This window comes from Erithacus rubecula (assembly GCF_903797595.1).
Source record: "Erithacus rubecula genome assembly, chromosome: 1".
NCBI lineage: Eukaryota > Metazoa > Chordata > Aves > Passeriformes > Muscicapidae > Erithacus > Erithacus rubecula.
Window position 1 is genome coordinate 7,828,407 of NC_136658.1, and position 19,760 is coordinate 7,848,166.

The following is a 19,760-nucleotide window of genomic DNA, read 5'->3' on the forward strand; positions in this document are numbered from 1 at the left end:
GGGCTCCCTTCCAACCCCAACAATTCCATGATTTCTGGACAAGTCTATAGTAAGCACTAACATAGGTGAAAAGTAAACAAATAAGTCAGATGAGTAGAAATTACTTTTAAGCACCTATAGAGCTGTGACTGCTTTTCAACCCATAGATCTGGTGGTCAGATGTGTCTAAAAGTCATATTTTGGTTAAAAATATTTTGATTTTTTTAGTCAAAAATATTATTTTCCTTCATAAGGTTCCATTTTCCTGTCAATCAGATGAAAGTTTTCTGCCCTTAAGAACATAGAAACTCACCAGAAAATTGCTTTAACTGCTCAAGTTATTATTGAGTAAAATTATCCCTAATCCTCCTTTAGCAAAACACAATTTCAAAGAGGACTAAAGATGAAGTTTTAACCCTGCTTTCATAGTAAGTTGAATAGCCTTAATAGTGTTTTCAACCTATGCAAGGGTTTAAGTATTTCCTTGCTCTGAGATGGATTAAACATGCACTTAATTATCTTGCAGGAGTGATCAATTCCTTTAATAACTTAACCAAACAGCATTCAGCACTTTAAAACACATCTGTGCACTGTGGGGATCCTCATGTCTCCCTTTAAAACATCTGTTTTGGGGTTGTCTGCTCTGCAAGCATAGCTAATATTCTGGTTGTGCTTTTCAGCTGCCTAACTGCTAGATAATTTAACATTGTTTTAATAGTTAAAGCTGCATTGAAACCAGTATTCTTCACAGAATTACTCTGGACAAAAATATTTGGAAGTACCTCAATTAATGAATAATTCTTCTGTTCTTATTTCCATGGTGTGCTGCAGGTGACGTTGACGTTAGCGCTGCCGAGCTGGTGTAATGCAAGGAGGGACACATCATGAAATGGAAACATTATCCTTTTCTGGCTGTAGTAGCTGTATTCAGCCTTTCCAGATGCCATCAGTTACTGGGCCAGCTCATTCCAGGTAGGTACCTTTTATTGAAACATAAATGTTCATGGTTTTTTGCTGTCTGTGTGAGCGTGTGCGTGAATGTACCTGGATGTTAAAATGTGTGTGTGGAGTTTAAGTTGAGAGTGTATCTGCATGTGTAGCACACAGGATTTGGTAATTGAATTGTTTTGTCTGTGCTGCAGTGATTGGGTTTTTGGTTTTGTTTTTTTTTTTTTTGGCTGACAATGGAGAAAATTAGTGGCATGAAAATACAAGAAGGTTAAGGTGGCTATTGAAGCATTCCTTTGATTGGCATGGTTGGTGGGGGAAGACACAGAGTGCAGAAACAGACTTGAATATCAAAGAGAATTGGAAATCTGTAGAGAACCTTCCTGAAGGAAGAGCAAAATAGCAACTGGGGAGTGCTGAAATGCACTGTTTCAGTGAGGCCCAGAGATCAGGGATTGTCCTGGTGCTTGCATATGGTAATTCTTCCCAGTGCAGAGAGGAGTAGTGTGTATGAAAATGGCAAGATACTGTCCAACTTTATAAAGAAGGTGGTGTTAAAATAAGGAATCTGTATCACTTTAGCAAACACTGGATTTTGTTCTAGTAACACAAAGGAAACAAAATGTTTTGTTTATATATTGAGGTTTTGTTTAAAAATAAATCTCTAAAAGCAGCTTCCAAGTAATTCTGAATAATTTTCAGTATTTGTAAAGAAAAATCTAAACAAACTTTGCTCAGTTCTGCTAAAGATGTACAACCTTTCAGGAGAACACAATTGATATATAGAAAAAAGTGGCATGCTGGTTTTTACTGGTTGCTTTTTCTGCTTTCAATCTGAATAATAATTTAGACGACTTTACTGGCTGAATTTCTAATTTGATTACATTGTGAATACAGAATGTTCAGGCTGTTCAATTCTGTTCCCCATATCTCTTGGCAACTATCTCAAATATAGACTACTGGATGAAAAGAGACAGGAAAAAGATTTCCTCAAGGATTTGTTCACCTGTGTTGAATGGTGATTCACAGAAAATAAAATAAGGGAATTAATTGTTTTGTTGGGTTTTTTTTTTTTCTTTTTTTTTTTTTTTTCTGGTTTTATTGGTTTCAAGTGCAGAAAGACTCCAGAATAAAGGAAGATGTAAGTTAAAATTATCATTTTAAAAGTTTGACCTCAGACTTCAAACATAATCTCAAAGCAATTTACCTGTCACAAAGACATCTACTGCTCATTTTAAAAGGAATGCCTGCAGATCCAAATGTATTTGCATGATAGCTACCTCCATCCACTTGCATTGGTTTCAATTTAGCCATAGTTTTCTAGCCTTTACTAAAAAGACAGTTTTCATTGTTTTACTTTTTCCATCAAATTAGTTTCAGAATAAAATCACAGGTGGCATTTTGATTTTTGTCCCTGCTTTGTAATTTTCATCACAGACCTCAGACTTGAACCAAGAGATTACTGTACTTGGCCAGACACCAGCACACTGAGCCTTGCTGGCAGGGTGCCAGGAGTGTGATTATCACAAAAGATCAAATAAAGCAGGATTATTTTTTCCCTTTAAGCAGTTCATCCCATTCACTTTGCTCTTTTCATGTCTATTCCTTACAAAGGCATGTCTCTTTTAATTTTTTTTTTTTTTCATTGTACAGAAAGAGAGAGAACTGTGAAAAATCTGACTTTTTCCTTTATTTAATGAGGGAAAATGAAATAATGGTTCTTTGGAATTCTGCTGCAGCCATAAAAAATTTTTTAAAAAATTGCAATACCTATTGCAATATTGCAATAGGTAATAGCTTTTCCTGAGGATTGCTAAAAGCACTAAGCAGCTGAAATGTCTGTCATCTTAGTACTACTAAATTGTGATATTTTATTACAATTGAAAACATGCTCTTAAAATAACCAATTAAATGGAATTATTTTTAGATCACACTATTAGAAACTTTTAAAAAATTAAATGTTATGGTTTCAAACTCTCCAATTCTGTTTTACCTAAAAACTAAAATTATTCCAGCCTTACTGATTACACAGTTTTCATATGAAATTAAAGTTATAAGAAATGTGCTAGAGCTTACCCTCAGATCTTAAATACACAGCTTCAGTAAAATGTCATGAATTTTAATAATGGTCTTATAACTTTGAAACATTTGTTGTAGTTTCTGCTGGATCCTCTCATGTATTCTTGTGGAGTCTCACTCTTTTGCATATGGGGTCCACAGGGAAGCACTGTCTCCCCCCTTTATTAAAATCATGGCTGAGCCTTTCATCTCATGTCATTACATCTTACCTCTAATTCACATATAAAATACACTCACAATTCCACTATGGCTGTCTCCTGAGGCACAAAGTATCTCTGCCTTGGCACATCTTTATTTAATCAGGGATTGAACATTATCTAGGCAAGATGTGATTTTTTTTTTTTTTTCCCCGTGCCAGTTGCTCTGCATATTTAAAAGCTGAAAAACTTGATAGTTGGTTTTAAAGTGCACTGATCTAAGAAAACAAGGCATTAACTAATGCCATATTATATTTAGATGCATATGTTGAGCTCTATGTTTTCAGTTAAGTCTTTAAAGTGTTTTAAAGTTAACAGTTACTAGATTGTCAAAAAAAGAAATCAAAACTATACATGACATACAGAAAAATGTGAATAATTTGAACTGATTTTTTTTTCCTTTTTGCCATCAATAACTGCATCCTTACAAATTTTTGGACTGCTAATAAAGACAACAGTAGTATTCCTGCTCAGTTTGGATGAGTTTGGAACCTGGATCTTTAACAGTGAGTGTGGAAGGTCTCTCCCTCCATCTGAATGGAGCAGACTCCACATGTGTTGTATGTTGTCACTCCTTGAGCTTCACAGAGATACCTGCACAAAGAAAATATTGTAAAAACATGGCAAATTTGTCAACAATGCTGAAAACAAACAAAAACTTTGTATGCTCCTGATAGATTATAATAGATTTTTGCAAAAGAATTCGTTGTAGGTCTTAGGAAGAGGAGCGAATTACCTGTTTTGAACTCAGATTTTTGAGAAATTTTTGACAGGAGCTTCTAGACCTCTGCAGTTTGCAATTACTGTGCATTGTTTCTCCAAAGAATGGGTTTCCATTAAGAGATGCATATATACAACATAGCATAAGATATATAAAGCATACATCATGAAATATAAATTTGAGAAATTATTCATGGTAGTAAGTGTAAAAAAGCATGAAAGAACCAGCTCTCTTTGGCAATCTTAGAAGTTTACTGAAGAGGATGTGTTCAGGATTTGACTTTTCCTGGGATAGAAAGTAATATTTTAAATTTCCTTTTCCCTAATATTTCCTGGCTTCTTACTGAAACACTACAAGAAATAAATTCACCATCTTACCTTGTTTGTCTGTTTTCAACAGGAGAAAGTTGCTCATAATGAATACTCTTTCATTAGACCTTTTGCCAAGTCAATCATAATCCAGTAAAATAAGTAACTAAATTGTTTGGCATATATATATATATTTTTTTTTAAGATCACTGTTAACTTTTTAGTACTCAAAATTTTGTCCTTTGGCTGGAGTAAACAAAGTTTATATTTTATATTTTTGACCTATTTGTAACATTAGTGAACTTGTTCTCAGAATAGGATTTATATGTCTGACAAGAAATTTCACTTTCTTCTAATTTCTCTGCAACCTGAATGAAATCTTCCTAGCACTGGAAGATCTTAATTTGCTGCTTCATAAAGAAAACCAGGGTCTTGTAACATTTTTCTGTACTTTTTAAGTGCCTGAATGGATTTTCAGTGTTCAGACAGTCAAAATAAATCTGTCAATAACTGAACAAGGCATTGAATAGTTCAGATGAAGAGTTTAGCTTGTTTTGTGGTTATGCAGGTCTTTTTCTGACAAAAATATTTAAAAAAGAATTCAGCCAAACTCAACCAACCCATGGATTATCTATTGGTTGTATTTTGGCATAGGCTGAGAGTCAAAGAGAATTGCATACATAAATTTCTTGTAAGCCCCTGGTCATGAAGATGTGAAAGAAGATGTGGGTTAAGAAAATTAAGTGATTTTGGCCCCTCTTGAGGAGTAGTGTGGATATGGATTTAAATTCCTTCAATTGGGAAGTTCTTGAGGATAATTTTCACCATTTCTGAGCAAGTGATCCAACAGTAAAGCTCACATTAAAAAAAAAAAAAAAAAAATTACATGACCTTGTGTTTTTTTGTTGTACATTTGTATTCTTTGAAAGTAATGATGTTGGTAACAATTGTGAGATGAGCCAGTAAGCCTTGCAAAGTTTGGTTTTTAGGTCACGGGGAAAATAATGCAAAGATCAAAAGCAAAAAAAGTTCAAACAAAAACATTGTACCAGAGAAGGTGCAGCTTTACCTGAGCAGAGCAATGTTAACTCTGAAGAAGGAAGGATCTGATTTAGAAGAGTCATATTTTTAAAAATAATTTCTCAAATTCCCTGCAATTTCCATTTCTGTCCTTGAATCTGAGCCCAAATGAAGATAACATTTGCATATAGTTTTTATTCAATACATACATTTGGATATGAGCAGTCCAGATGTGAGGGCACCCATGGGATCAGGGAAGTCATTAGGTTGGAAGGCACATGGAATTCATTTAGTCTGCACTGGATGCACTTTCTTTTCTTTTCCTTCCATGTGCACTCATGAATGACAACAAGAGGGAGTCCATCACCCCTTGCCCTGCTGGCTGTGCTCTCCCTAAAACATCCCACTATGCTGGTACCTCCCCTAGGTCAAGGGCACAGTTCCAGCTCACCAACCAGGCTCCCAGATTCATCTTGTCATGCTCTTGACTTTCCATCACATAACTTGTACTGCAGAGATCATACTCATGGAGGATCTGTCCTGTCAACAGAACAGAGTGGCAAGAAATGCTGTGTTTTGGTGCACATTCTCTGGTAATTTTGTTTTCACAGGCTTTATGAAATGTCAGTCTTGGCCATAAATTGAATTTTTGTGATCCTAATTTAATATAACAATGACAAATGCCTCTGTAAGTGATGTGTAGCAAGTGGTGATGATTTAATGTATTGCTTCCACTTGTAAGTGCCACCAAGTTTGTTGGTTGGGGAAGTCAAGGTCAATTTCAGGGAGAAAAGACAAACAGTTTATGCCCTGCTGGGTCAAGGAACACGTAGAAAGATGTATTTCTATCATGCACATCCAATTAACTTGAAACAGAAATTTTTTTTTCAGTTCAGAAGTGAAAAAGTAAACCAGACCAAAACCCAAATCAAACACTCCTTACATTTTGGCTAGACCCTCCTATATATATAAATATATATAAATTTTTAGGGTTTTATTTAGTCTCAGTAAACAAAAAGAAAGACAATTATTAGGAAAAAACTAGAATCTCTGCTCTGGTAAAAACCATGTTTTTGTTCACACCTGCTTCTTCCTTCTCTCCTATCCCTGCAAAGTGCCTAGGCCATCCTTAGACCTTGCAGAAAGAAAGAACTACTACCTGAGATCATCTCATTTCACCACTGCTTTTTTTTGTATGCATTTGCATGTGCCTTTGTAAATATGCATAATGGCATACAATTATCAGTTAGTAGCTCTTAAGACTGGAAAGTCATGTTGGCTCATGGAACATTCAGCTTTCTCTGAAGTGCAGAGCAATATGTCATCCTTCCATGTAGAATATTTTAAAAATCTCCTAATGTTCATGGACTAGTGCTAGATCCCATTATGTTGTGATCCAATGTATTTGTTATCAAGGAAATATTATCATGTTTCCATGGTATGATATTACCATGCATAATTTCCATTATGGCTATACAAATGAGATTACTTAATAACACAAGAGATAACAATTTCTTGTTATCAGGAAATGAAAAGAGTGTAGCAAATCTTGTATAATATTTTAACTTAATATAACACATAGCAATCATGCAGGTTTTTTAGCCATCCATCCCTGCTGGATAGAAGTAAAAGCAAATAACTATGTTTTTAATTTGGAGTATTGTGACCAAATTTTAAATACTTTCTGACTTGATTATATGTCACCTAATTTTTACAATTTTGTCATTTGCCCATTTTTTTCTAAGTATTCAGATTTATGTACTGAGATTTGACACTTGTGGGTTTTTTTTTGTGTGACCTTAGGTTTTTACTGTTGGGTGGTAGGTATGGTTTTGTCTTGTTTTTTAATTGTTTTGGCCTTTTTGTGATTTTTTTTTTTTCCTGACTTTTCTCCCTGCTGGAGTGGATGACAAAGGTTTCTAATTCCTATTAGAAGAAATGTTGTGCCTGTGAAAAGGACATATATTAAAAAGGGAAAAAAAAATCCCAGCACGTGTCTTGCCTGCCAGAGATTGTCACTGTGTACACTGAGGTCTTAATAAATAAAAAGATTGCCAGCTGTACTTCAATTCACAGCTTTTTTATTAGCCTTTAAAAAGAAATAAATAAAGCATGACGCTTTATTTAATTGTCTGAATAGATGGAGACAAACCAAGAGGCACAGTCAGCTGCAAGACACTTAATGAAGAAATCCCTATTTTTAATCTAGCTGTAGAAGACACAACTCTTGTGCTTTGATGATGTGGCCTTTGTGATGAACCTGGCTGGAAAACCACATGTGCTGCACTGTCTTCCTAATTAAGTCATCAAAATGCATGGCAGCAACTGGAGTGGCTTGTGTAGACCATAGAAGTAATTTTAGTTCCTCTATTGCTTGGTTAATGGAAAGTGGCACTGTTCTAGATTATGACTGATAGAGGTGAGATGCTACAGCTGCTGTCATTGTGCCTGTAGGTAGGTGATTTTATAAGATGTTTCTGTGTGTGTGTAAGAGGAAACACTTTGCTTTGTCTTTCTCTTCCCCTTAAAGGATGTGATTTCAGCAGCATTTCATCCTCTTTTTTTTTTTTTTTTTTTTTTTTTTTTTTTTTTTTTTTGAGAAGCTAATGCTTGTGATTTTCCTCAAAATATACTGATATTCTACTAGATTTGGATGCACTCATGGAATTCACCAAAACTGATCTCAAAGTCAGGATCTGGGAAGGCTGCACACTAAAATGAGTTTTAAGATGGAAATTTCAATCACAGTTATGGGGATATAAAAAAAGTTTGAGTATGTTTAATGAGGGCATAATCAGTTTTCCTATATGGACTTGGTTGGCCACAGCTAAAGATTTTGTAAATGTGTAGACCAGAATTTAAAGTTTTTATTGGCAAATTTTTTGGTACATACTCATTCTGTGTATCATGAATAGTTTTACTTCAAGCTCTTAACATCTTGGAAACAAAAATATGTCAGTTATGAGAATGGCACTATCAGGTTTGGCATACCTTTAGAAAGCATATTCATATGCATTATAAACTTAGGTTGCAAGGCTTTCCAAGTACCTAGCTCTGTGACACAATTTGATAGCCAGGTTGCTGTACAGGCATTTGCACACTAGAATCTAAGAATAATACATTTGCTTAAATTATTCTGTAAAAATGGTGTTTCATATGGAGAAACTGGCAAAAATGCTCTGTCTATATTTGGGCATAATAGAATTTTCCCAATGAGCTGTTCTACCCATCTTAAAATTAACAAGAATAAATGTTTCTTTGCATAATTTTTCAATTATCCTGAGAATAATTTTCAGTTAGAAAAGTAGAGCACAAAATGACATAGTCTCTCTTGACTCTAATATTTATTTAGATGATCAATCTGTTAATGCTTCAAAGCAATTTCATGTCTTTAACATCAATTATAAAACTAATTTCAGTCATATCAGTAAAAGAATGTAACAATTTACAAGGGTGTTTTCACTTATGACTACTCAAGGGGTTACAGTAGACATATCTTCACTTGCTAATTTATTTTCAGTGCTGTGAAATAGAATGTCTAGAGATGCTTTATTAGATATTTTAATAAGTGTTGAACATATTTGCAAAACTCCTGCCCTGACAAAGGGTGATTTATATGCACCTGCATATGCAGAAAAAAAATCCTTTTGTCAGTCTGCCACCTTATTTTTGCATAAATGAAACAGGAAATTACTCCCTTTTGGCTAATCTGAATTTTAAATCAAAGTGAAATTGGCAAAAGCAATAAGTCCTATTTTAAGCTTCTTTCTCAGTGTTAACTGTTGAGTTAGATTGACAATAACTTTATTCCAAGTGTTTATACTGTGATGGCATTATCAGTACAGCATTGTGCAACTAACTATTGCATCTTCTTTATTCCAACCATTTTTAATGCATTTTATAAATTGTCATGAAAATACTCTAAAAGTAAATGCTTAATAATTACCACATATTATTTTTGACCCAGAAGAAAACTTGTATGTGGCCCATATTCAGAGGAGTCAATAAATTGCATTTGATAAATTTAGCATTATAAGGCAGTAGGTGCTGTGAGTTTCAGTGAGTTTCTATTTTTAATACATATTAAATGTTTTACCTATATTAATTATTTTATACAAATGGCTAAAAAGAACATATATTCTATGTATTACAATATTATAATTGTATGTATTCTGTGTAAGAGCTACTACTAAACCAGTCAGTCCCCTTTCCTCTGCTGCATGAAAACAAAGAAACACCTATCCTTTACAAATGTGTTTTGCTCAAGGCATTGTTAGAGGCTACCACAAAGATAAAAGAGCCCTTAAAAGTGATGGGAAGCACATCTGGTTAGGCATTTGCTGTTAAGTTCCCGTGTTGTGACTTTGCTTTAATTACATTTTGAGTGTGGTTTTTTCTTTGTGTTTGGTTGTTGGTTGTTTTGGTTTTTTTGTTGTTGTTGTGAGGGTTTTTTTGTGGTTTTGGTTTTTTTTTTTATTTTTAATCCTCTCCGCAGTATTGCCCTAAAGGTGAAATTTAATTATGTTATTTAGAACTTGGTATTTAAATGAGTTCATAAATGACTGAGGTTTTACGTCTACTTCATTTTGACGCACAGACGACCACCAAGGTCACAGTTTTAATATATGAAAATAAAAAGGCAGTTTATGGAAGCAACAAAAGGATGCTTGTGGGTTTTTTCTTCCTTTCTCTCTGTCTTTGCAAAATGGATCATCTATGCCCTTCAGGATTGCATATTTAGTTCAGTACTCACAGTAAGATCAAACATTTTCCAGTTCTCCTTAGGTTCATCTGGCACTTAAAAATAGAGATGAAAATTTAAATGTTCTATTAATGTGTAGTACCATGTCAGAAAATATGCTTTGTTATATTCACTGAGACTCATTAAAGGTCATGGCACTGACCTAGCTCAGAGCTGATCACTTCAGCTTTTTGAAGATACTTAATATGTAAGTGTGTTGTCTTTGAGTGCATGTTACTTAAAATGTCTGGGACAGGTTAACTTTGAAATTTGATGCACACTTAGAGCCCTTTGTTTATTGACCTGTAGCACATAAAGAAGCATCTTGGTTTTGAAGGATGTGCTGCCCATGACCACTTCTGCTCATCAGTTTCCATCATCTCTTTTTGTCACCTCTCTTAAATACATTTTTACTTTTGAATGGGAGCTGATCTGCTGGATTTTGTCTGCCTCTGACACCAGGACTGGACATTGTTCTGATTCAGAACTGAAGTTTAAATGTGTTAGAATTTTAACATTCTAAAAGCCTAAGCAAATTTTTAGATTTGTTTACAGTTGACAGCCTGAAATAGCCATGATTTGCTTCCCTGCAGATGTCATGTTTACTTTAGCCACCTTACAAGGAAGGTAGCATCTGTTTTTAAATTTCAGCTCTTCGGTGGCCTGTTTCTGAAATAACCCTCATGGAGGGCTTCTGGTTTTAAGTTGGAGCTGTTGCAGTAATAAAACTTCTTAGGCAATAACTTTGTTTTAGGACTTGAGATGAAGAAGGTAATTTTGGTTGGTCTCATAAGTTAATCATGGCAATTTGACATACTGATAACAACTGCTGTCTGAATGTAATAAAAAATTTTCTAAATATACAGACAATTCTGATTTTCAACTAAAAGCTGGGAAGAGGACAATGATTACTGCTACCTGGTTTATTTTCCATCCCTTTAAAGCTTTTTTTTTTTTTTTTTTTTTTTAAATGAAATTTCTCTGTCCTTGAAAGTGCTTTCTACATGGAGAGGTCAAAATGTTAACTTAGGTTCAGCTCTTTCTAGCGTTCATACAGCTTTCCCAAATTGAGCTCCCTGCTGTCATGGCTAGATTACTTCTGGGACCTGAGTGAGCTTATTTAAAGCTAGCCTGGCACCTTGGCTGTACATTGCAGTCTCTGTTCTGTCACTGTCTGCTCTCTTTATTTCATAGTGCTGCTTTTCATGCAGGGCTCTGGTGTTTTGTGCTATTGTAGACCTTTTAGAGCTTATAATACAGGCTGTAAATGAAATTGGCTTCTGATTCCTTATTTCCCCCCTGCCATAAATATTCTATTATAAAGGGATTTTGTCTCCCATGGCTTTTGAAAGGCTGTGCAGAGGGGTTTTTAAACGTTTTAAGTTGTGTGTGCTTTAGCAGGAAAGTCAGCACCCTCTAGTATTTCAAAGAGAAAAAGGATGGTCTGAGGTCAGTAGTAGCTTATGAAGGTATTCAGTCAGTGTCAAGTCTGACTTTGACTCTGAGTTTGAAATATTTAACCTTTCTATTACTGCAGAAACTCCAATCAATCTGTGCTGCAGTCACCTTGTGAGAAATAACTGAAATCCCTTAATCAGCGCTTGCAAAGCAGTCTTTTGGGCTAATTCAGAAATTAAGCAACTAGTTTACCCTCTTTAAAAAAACAAAAGACAAAACAAATCCTAAAAGAATATGCAATGTATATGGCTATAGTGATAACATGTTTGAAATTCATAAAAGCACATTTTTCCTCTATTTTTTGCATCCGAAGGAAGATGTAGAATAAAACTGCTCCATTCTCCCCAGTTGTGTAAAATCCTTATTCTGACAGTTGGCATAAACATTCATACAAGTAACTAAGCATAAGCAATGTTTTAGTACTATACTAAAGAGCCATAGAACACTGACAGTCACCATTAAAACTTAGAAATAAATTTATTTCTGCCAAAATGAGGAATTAAATTGTCTGAGTCAACTTCAGCTAAAGCCTTTGTCTTGCCTCCTATTTTAATGTCACCATTCAGCCTCATAGAGGTACAACCTGTTTTATTTCCCAGCTGTAAAAATGAGATTTTGCAGTTGCTGCATTTTCACTGCACAATTTTTCATTCCTAACTTGCGTGTCTTTCCATGTTTGCTTTATCTCACATTTATCTACATAAATATTTATCTTTATTTTTTAGCCTGTTTGTGTCACTAAAATATGCAGGAGTAGCATAATATTTCTATCAAGTGCAAATATCTTTAAACTTATTTTTTTTTCCTGTTCAGTTCCAATCACACAGTTCTCCATCACTTGGAAAGTCTATTTCACTCTTCATTAATGATAAAGTAATGAACCCCATATTGATAGCTCCCTTTATTAGGATCTATCATTTGACTGGCTTGATTATTTAGATTGAAATTTTCTGTGTTGCCAGGTGAACCAAATTCATGTTTACTTAACAGGGTTGTTGGGTTTTGTGAGGCCTTTAGTTTGTTTATTTGTTTTCCAAAAAAGGTCAGGAAAAAGAAGTCTTTACTAATGAATCCTTAAAACTTTGGAGCAAGAACTTAAAACTGACCATGGAACTTGTTTGATGTCTTCTTGTCAGTTCTTAGAAAATTTACTATAAATGTACTCCAGTTGTATATGTCCAGGAATTCTCATGTTTTTCATGTTGTATTTGATATATTGGTGGAATTTCAAAAAAAGGTTTTGTGTTCTTAGATTAGAAAGAGAAAATGTTGTCAGTCCTATGATCATGGCTCCTGAAGAATAGGAGTTGGACTTTGCTAAAATGATCAGGAAGATTATCCAATATCTTGTGTTCTTAAGGTGATGCCAAATATATTTCCAGGAGTGAGGTGCTGAATGGAAGAGCCAAACTATTCAAATCAATGCAGAAAAGTCAGAGGATGGTCATATTAAGGATTAGGAAAACAGAATATGCTGTGTCAGCTGAATACATCTGTGCTGAAAGCCTGTTTGTTTCATGTCATTATCCTGTTTAGTATGACATGAGTTAGCATTTCATGCTCTCAGCTCTGTGTCCATACTATCAAAATTCCTTCTGAAGGTCTATTACTGTGCACTTTGATATTTTGTGTGTGATTTAGCTTATCTGATAGTAGTGTATGTCTGCAGGCTGATAAATTTTGCTCTCTTTTTCTCATTTTCTTTAATTCTCCTTCCTTCACTAGTCTTGGAATCTGCTTACCATTTTTTTTAGATGTAACAGGAAAAGAGAATTTGAAGGGATGAGACAAGCACATGAGAATTGGGCTATGTAGAGGGGGTTGTAGACAGAGTGCAGCAGAAAAGAATCACAGCTGAGAGGATTTCAGAGGGTATTCCTTGAAGAGCTGGGAATATCATGTTGGGAGAATGTAAGAGGAGAGAAGGCTGTGCTTTTTTGGATTTATGGCTTATGGAACAACATATTTTTCTACATTATCCCCCCCATCCTTGAGTGCTGAGTGCTCCTGAGCTGCTGTCAGTGTAATAGAAAAAAGAAGCACTGATTTTACCATGCCTGTCTTGTTTCCTGTGCAGCCACAGAAAACTGGAGCTCATCCATGCATCTGCCACAGGTTTCCCAAGTGCTGCTGCACAAAACATCTCAAACAAATTGCCAACTCACAGACATTAATAGTCAAAATCTCATGGCTTATCTGATGCCCATGAACACATTTTCCAGCAGGTCTGAGCATTTGCCATTAGAATTATGTATAATAACATTTTTCACCACAAAATAAGCTTGTTAAAGTGTGAAATATTCTTTAAAAATTAGACCTTCCATGTCTAAGTTTATCTGTGCAGTATTGGTGGAAACTCTTGGTATTATGGGTAGTACTTCCCTATATTTTCCATTTCTATCTAAGGGAATAAATAATATTTTACATGGGGAAAATTATGATGTTCGCATACTTTGATAGCATAGTGTACTGTAGCAATGTTAAAATAATGCAATAGAAAATTCTCTTATGTTGTTTGATATTTTTACATATTTAATAATGTTTTAACAGATTTCTAGGAGGAAAAAAACAATAGGGGTTTACCAATAATTAAGGTTCAGTTCTGCTGTATGCAGAACTCTGAATGTAAGTGCTCAAAAGCAGTGGCCTAACAGCACTGTTAACTTTATCTACAAACTTAAGAAATATTGAAATTTTTGAAAAAAAATAAATTTGAGCAACATGTTAACCAAGAAATCTTGTGTTTTGTAGCACAATGCAAGGTTGTAATTAATTGTTTGGACCTTTCAAATATGCAGATTTTCCATCTCTGTGCTGACTCTTGATGATCCTTATCCATCTCACCAGCATCATAGACATGTATGTAATGGCAAGTGTAGATACTTGCATCTGAACAGATCCCTGAGGCTCAACATAATTTATACCCAATAAAGTGAGGGATTCAGATTAGAGTTGAGGCATTCTAGGTGCACTGATAAAGGCTGCCCTCTCTAGTTGTCTGTTTCTGCCTCAGCTAAACTAAAGACTGTGGGTTTACCTTTGGTCAGATAAATGCCTTCCCTGGAGTCTGTTAATTCTCTCCTGACAACAGAGCAGCCTCTAGACTAAACAGTGGATGTGCTGTCCTGTATCATGCACCTATTTGTCCTGTAATTATCCAAATGAAGGGTCAAGGCAAAGTGTTATATGGCTGTGCTGTAGTCTGGATGTTCCTGTTTTCTTTCCAGGAAAACCAAAGTGTAGGAAACAGGCCTTTGGTGCTTGCCTGAAGCTGAGCTCAGTCTGAGGATGTGCTGCTAAACCCACTTATTTTGTTGTAGCATAGAAGTCTTTAGATTTTAAATGTGAGAATTTTCATTGTCAAGATGATAAGAAAGCTAAAGATGGTATAAGAAAAGTACTTTTTCTAACCTATTCTGGCAGCAGCTCCACTTTATGCAGAATGCTTGTAGCACTAGTGCAGGGAATGAAAATATTAGGGATTCATTAACATTTTCAAAGGTAAGCAAGGCTGTGGGAACACCTGATATATTTCCATGGCATCTTTTGAACATGATGCTTTAAGAAATGAGAAAATTTGGGAGCCTAGTTGAAGTTTTCAGCACTATTGCATCCTCTTGGAAGGGACTCTGGAGTGAGTTTGCTGAAAAGCTTGAATCATGAGTCACAGGCTTCAGCAGCTGGGTGAGAGAATCTTGGATCTCAGAAGAGGAAAGAGAGCTGTACCTGGAGCTTTAACTCTGGCATGGTGCCTGAAAGTTAACCATACTCAGGAGAAAAAAGCTCAACTGTGTAAAGCTCAAGGAAATAAGTCAGGGGATAGTTATGAGGACCTGAATTAATTCCAGATTATGTTAAGTGGAGGCATCTGAGTTAGGGCACCCCTGCAGCCAAGGTGGAAGTGGGCTGAATTATTGCTTGGCTACCTGTGTCTCACCATTGGCTATACAAGGAAACAGTAATGGTATGGGTGAGTGTCTGATTTTGGGTCAAATCTATTGAATCCTTTGTTTTCTTATATAGATACTCATGAGACTTCTTAAGAAATAATACAGCCACACTCTCCAGGCTAAAACCTTCATTCTTATTTTCTACTGGAACCTGTATGCTACATAAGAAACAGCACCAACCTTGTCAAAGAGCCTTGACATCACTTGCTCTACTATGGGATACAGCAGTTCTTTTCACTCTCCTCAGACCCCTGAGCTTCTCCAGGTGTCAGGCTCTGAGGACAATCCTGAATTGCCTTATTCTATTTTTATCCCAGAATATGTGTTTGTAGTGTAAGAGCATTAGATTAAATTGCAAGCTATTACTTCTTGGGACTACTTTTCTCCTCCTCTAGGAACTTAAAAAAAAAATAAAATTGCTTAAGAATGTAGTTTAAGAGAACAGAGGAACCATCAGAGAAACAAATTTATTACCAGGCTTTGCTTCAAATCAAATAGGTTCACAGTTTTGTAGAAAATAACAAAATGAAGTATTGCAGCTAAGTATTGTGACCAATCTTCACCCTTTGCACTGGAAGAGATGTTAAGCCATGTGAATGCACTTTACTTCTAGAAAATAAAAGAATGAAAAGAAATTAATGTTTTGCATATAATTAGTTTGCTGACTTCTCCTAAACCTTGAATTTCACTTTATAATTGCTCTTTAAATAAAAAAAAAGAAAAAACCAAACACCATAAATCCATTTGTGATAATGTAGTTCTGGAGAAAGCCTGTAAAATAATGTTGAGGTTGAAATACTCTATTTAGAAAGCTGCTTGACCTTTTCTACTAAAAAATACCATAACAATGTGAAATCCTTGGCATGGGACAAGGGAACAGAACACTGCAGAACTTAGAACCAAGCTTTCCTGTTGGAATGTATGCATTTGACAAGTTAATAATGTGGTGGGATTTCTTTTTTCTGCATGGTAGTTAAAAAAGATAATCAGAATATTTAATTTTCAAATGTCATTTTAAATTTTGTTTTATGCTGCAGTTCTTTTAATCACACTGGTGCTTCAAGATGTAAAAGAGTGTACACAAAAATAGAATTGGGCATGCCTAGTTGTATCAAGACTTGCTCCAGGGAATGACTTCAAAAAAGGCATGGAAAAATGGGTTTTATAATAATTAGAACTAACATAACTAATTTAAACTGTTTAATTGAACTAATTTAAATTTAAATTGAGAAAGAATACATAGGAAGTACTTCCTCTTACATGCAGCTTGTAATTCAAATGTCAATCTATTCATTTCACAAGCATGAAAGTAAACCTTCACATTCCAACTTTACAGGCACATCCCAATTCCCTAATTTATAGCACATGCAGATACTATTTGAATAATTTTGCATACAGGTATTTTATTCCCACAACAATGTTTTATTTCTTGATGTCATGCTTTTTTAATCTATCCTACACTCCAAAACACACCTGAAAGTATTTAGATCTTATCAAAGTTTCTCAGGATTTCTTGCATGAATTATCAAAAGCTTGTGGTATTTGTAAACCCCAGACTGGCTCACTGACGTGAAATGGAATGTAGAAATTTAACATTTTCCATACTTGTCTCTATAAATATTTGGTGTTTTTGGAGTCTAAAAATATTCAGGGATTTAACCCTGGAATTATTGTTGGACCTAGAGAGATCACAGTCCTTTACAATTAATTGCTACTCATAAATTAAACTTATCTTCTGATTAATGACTCAGCATGTTGATGTTAGTGTTTTATTGCTCTGCATTTTTACACGCTTTGTGAATTATAGATGTAGTTATCATCCAATGTTGCAAACATAGTAAAAATACACATATTATTATTGCTGTGCTTTTGATGCTGTTTATTACCCAGACTTCTGCATGAAAGATTTTATTTCTCTATTATTAAAAGCCTCTTTAATTTGCACATAGAGAAGTCATTGCCTCAGCATGGTTCAGGGGTAATTTTCATGTTAGGGCTATAATTCAGTGTAGTTGTTTGTTGTAGCAGTGAGCATCCTTACCTAAGGATAAGAAATGCCAAATTACCTTCTGATTTCTGAAAATTATATTGCACAAGTGAACCATCAAATTTTAAATTTGCTTGTGAATAATGGAGCAGTGAGTCCAGTTTACATCCTGATAATGAAAAGGAGATGGTATTCACTTCAGACAAGCTGCCACTTTTTTTATCACTCAAGTGCTATTTTTCTCTAATGCTTTTGGGTTTTGAGTATTGTTTTTGCTGAATTGAATTGAATACTGTTTTTGCTGAGCTATTATTAATAACTTTGCAAGACTGAAATTTTTACAGTCACATAAAATCCATCAAGTAATATCTAATTTTATTATGAGCTGAGTAAATTTTGAGAGAGAAGAGTTTTTGTTCTTGCTGTGTCTTAGCCTGACATAGCATGAATTGAAAGGAAGAGCCCTATTCTCTCTGAGGGCACTGAGTAGAGAAAAGGCATGCATTTGGGAGATGCTTCTTTAGGGTGAGGGAAATTGCTAGATAAATAGCTCAGAGGTTTATTTTTTGATAAGCACATCTGTGAAATTAAAGAAATGCAGTAACAGAAAGAAGAGAGCATAAAAGGTAGAAGTCCTACAAGTTGTATCCTTACAGCAATATTTGGGGCACATGCTCACTAGCTGTTAAAATTTAGAGTGAACAGCCTGAGAACTCGAGAACAAACATGAGAATTAGAGCTGTAGCCCAAAGGTGAGAGAAAAGGAGAAAGGAGCCCCAGGAATAATACATTTACTTTCTAAGAGAAAAGTGGAGTAAAAAAGAACATTTGACTAAAGGATTCAGCTCTGTGTGGTGACATGTCTGGTGACATGAATTAACCTCCCATGTGCCACTCAGAGAGATTTTTTTAGCACTCACAGTGCAATTCAAATGTGTCAGCCATTGAGTCTTTCTCAGAAGTCACTATAGTCACTCTATCTTTTTAATACTTTTATATCAAAGCACATCAGTAGCTCAGGCAACTATTGTGTTTTCAGGCAAGAAATGTGCTTCTAACTGGATTCCTCAGAAAGTTATTTCATTAATAAGTTTATCTGAATTTTTATGAATATGGAATAATCAATTGTGTATTGTCTCAATTACTGCAGTAATAAGCAGTAAAGAAGTTTTTAAAAATATTTTTTAAATCTAGGAGTTAATGTTCGCTGCTAAAACTACACAGTTGTAGCATAAAGCCAGCTCAAGGAGGAGCAAGATCAGGAATGCATATTACTGTATTTTATCACTGTAAAAGAAGATCTATGAGTTTTATGCCAGGGTCTGACATAGGGAAACATCCCATAATCAAGGGATTCTTACTTAGAACAAATAGATAAACTGGTTGCAAGAAACTCAGATATAATTTCAAAATAGTTTTTCTGTTGTTGTTGTGATTTTTCTTTCAGATACAGTGATCCTACCTTCATGATATTTTTTTGTTGAGAAACACTTTGAATAGACTAAATAGTTTTTAAAAATTAACATGAGATACAGGAATAGAAAAAAATAGTGTTGACTGTACTAAAATTTATACTTTCTTTAACCACATGAAAATCACTTTTAACAGAGAACACAAAGAAAGGTCCCTTCTTATGACAGGCCTCAGAATTAGCACAAAATTAGTTAATCAAGAGCACTGTTCAGAAATGCAGATTCACTCCTCTGGTACTGAGTCACTCTTCACAGGGCACTGAAAGAATCACAGGGTGATTCAGAATCACAGGATGTCATGGATTATTTTCTACATCTAGAGATTGAGTTATGTTAGAATTAAAATAATTTCATGTTGAGTTTATCTTCTGAAAATCAACAATGTGGAAGTAACTTTTGAAAATTCATAAACAAGCTAATGTGTTTTAATCTATCCTACATGAAATATTCTCCTAACCTTGACCTGGCTGTATTTTTTCTGGAATAGAGTCAGCAAAGAGGAAGATTTCTGGATTAGAAAATGAGTAAAATAAGAATCCAGCTTGAGTTCAGATCCTTGAGTTACTCAGTAATGAATACTGAAATCCACCATCTGAAATGAAGAACCTCACTAAATGTGAGATTCTTTTTTCCCCAGATGAATTTCTGTAAGCTTAAGCCAATATTGGCTTCCAGGGTAGCTCAGATTCTACAGAATGACTCAGAAGGATTCTCTAGAAGAAGTTTCCTGAGCTTTACATATAAACCATAACTTTATAAGCTGAAATTTCCTGATAGGCTCTGAAACCAGTAGGAAACCTCAAGTAAAGAGCTCATTTTAAAAGATACTGGATTGTGGGATGAACAATTTTTGTTTTTATAGAACACGGTAGTGAAACTAAATCAGTTTAGACTGGGGAG

At 34.8% G+C, this 19,760-nt stretch overlaps 1 long non-coding RNA gene across 2 annotated transcripts in view; it reads left to right on the forward strand.

The window, feature by feature from the left end:
• Positions 1-19,760, forward strand: part of LOC306799651 — a 274,779-nt gene that overhangs the window by 43,068 nt on the left and 211,951 nt on the right. Inside the window, exons 2-3 of one of the 2 annotated variants that reach the window (XR_013773652.1) lie at positions 811-951; positions 1,170-1,977. This is a non-coding gene — a long non-coding RNA (uncharacterized lncRNA). Of the gene's footprint in view, positions 1-810; positions 952-1,169; positions 1,978-19,760 lie in introns of those variants that run through there. The other variant, XR_013773651.1, reaches the window with a different exon arrangement.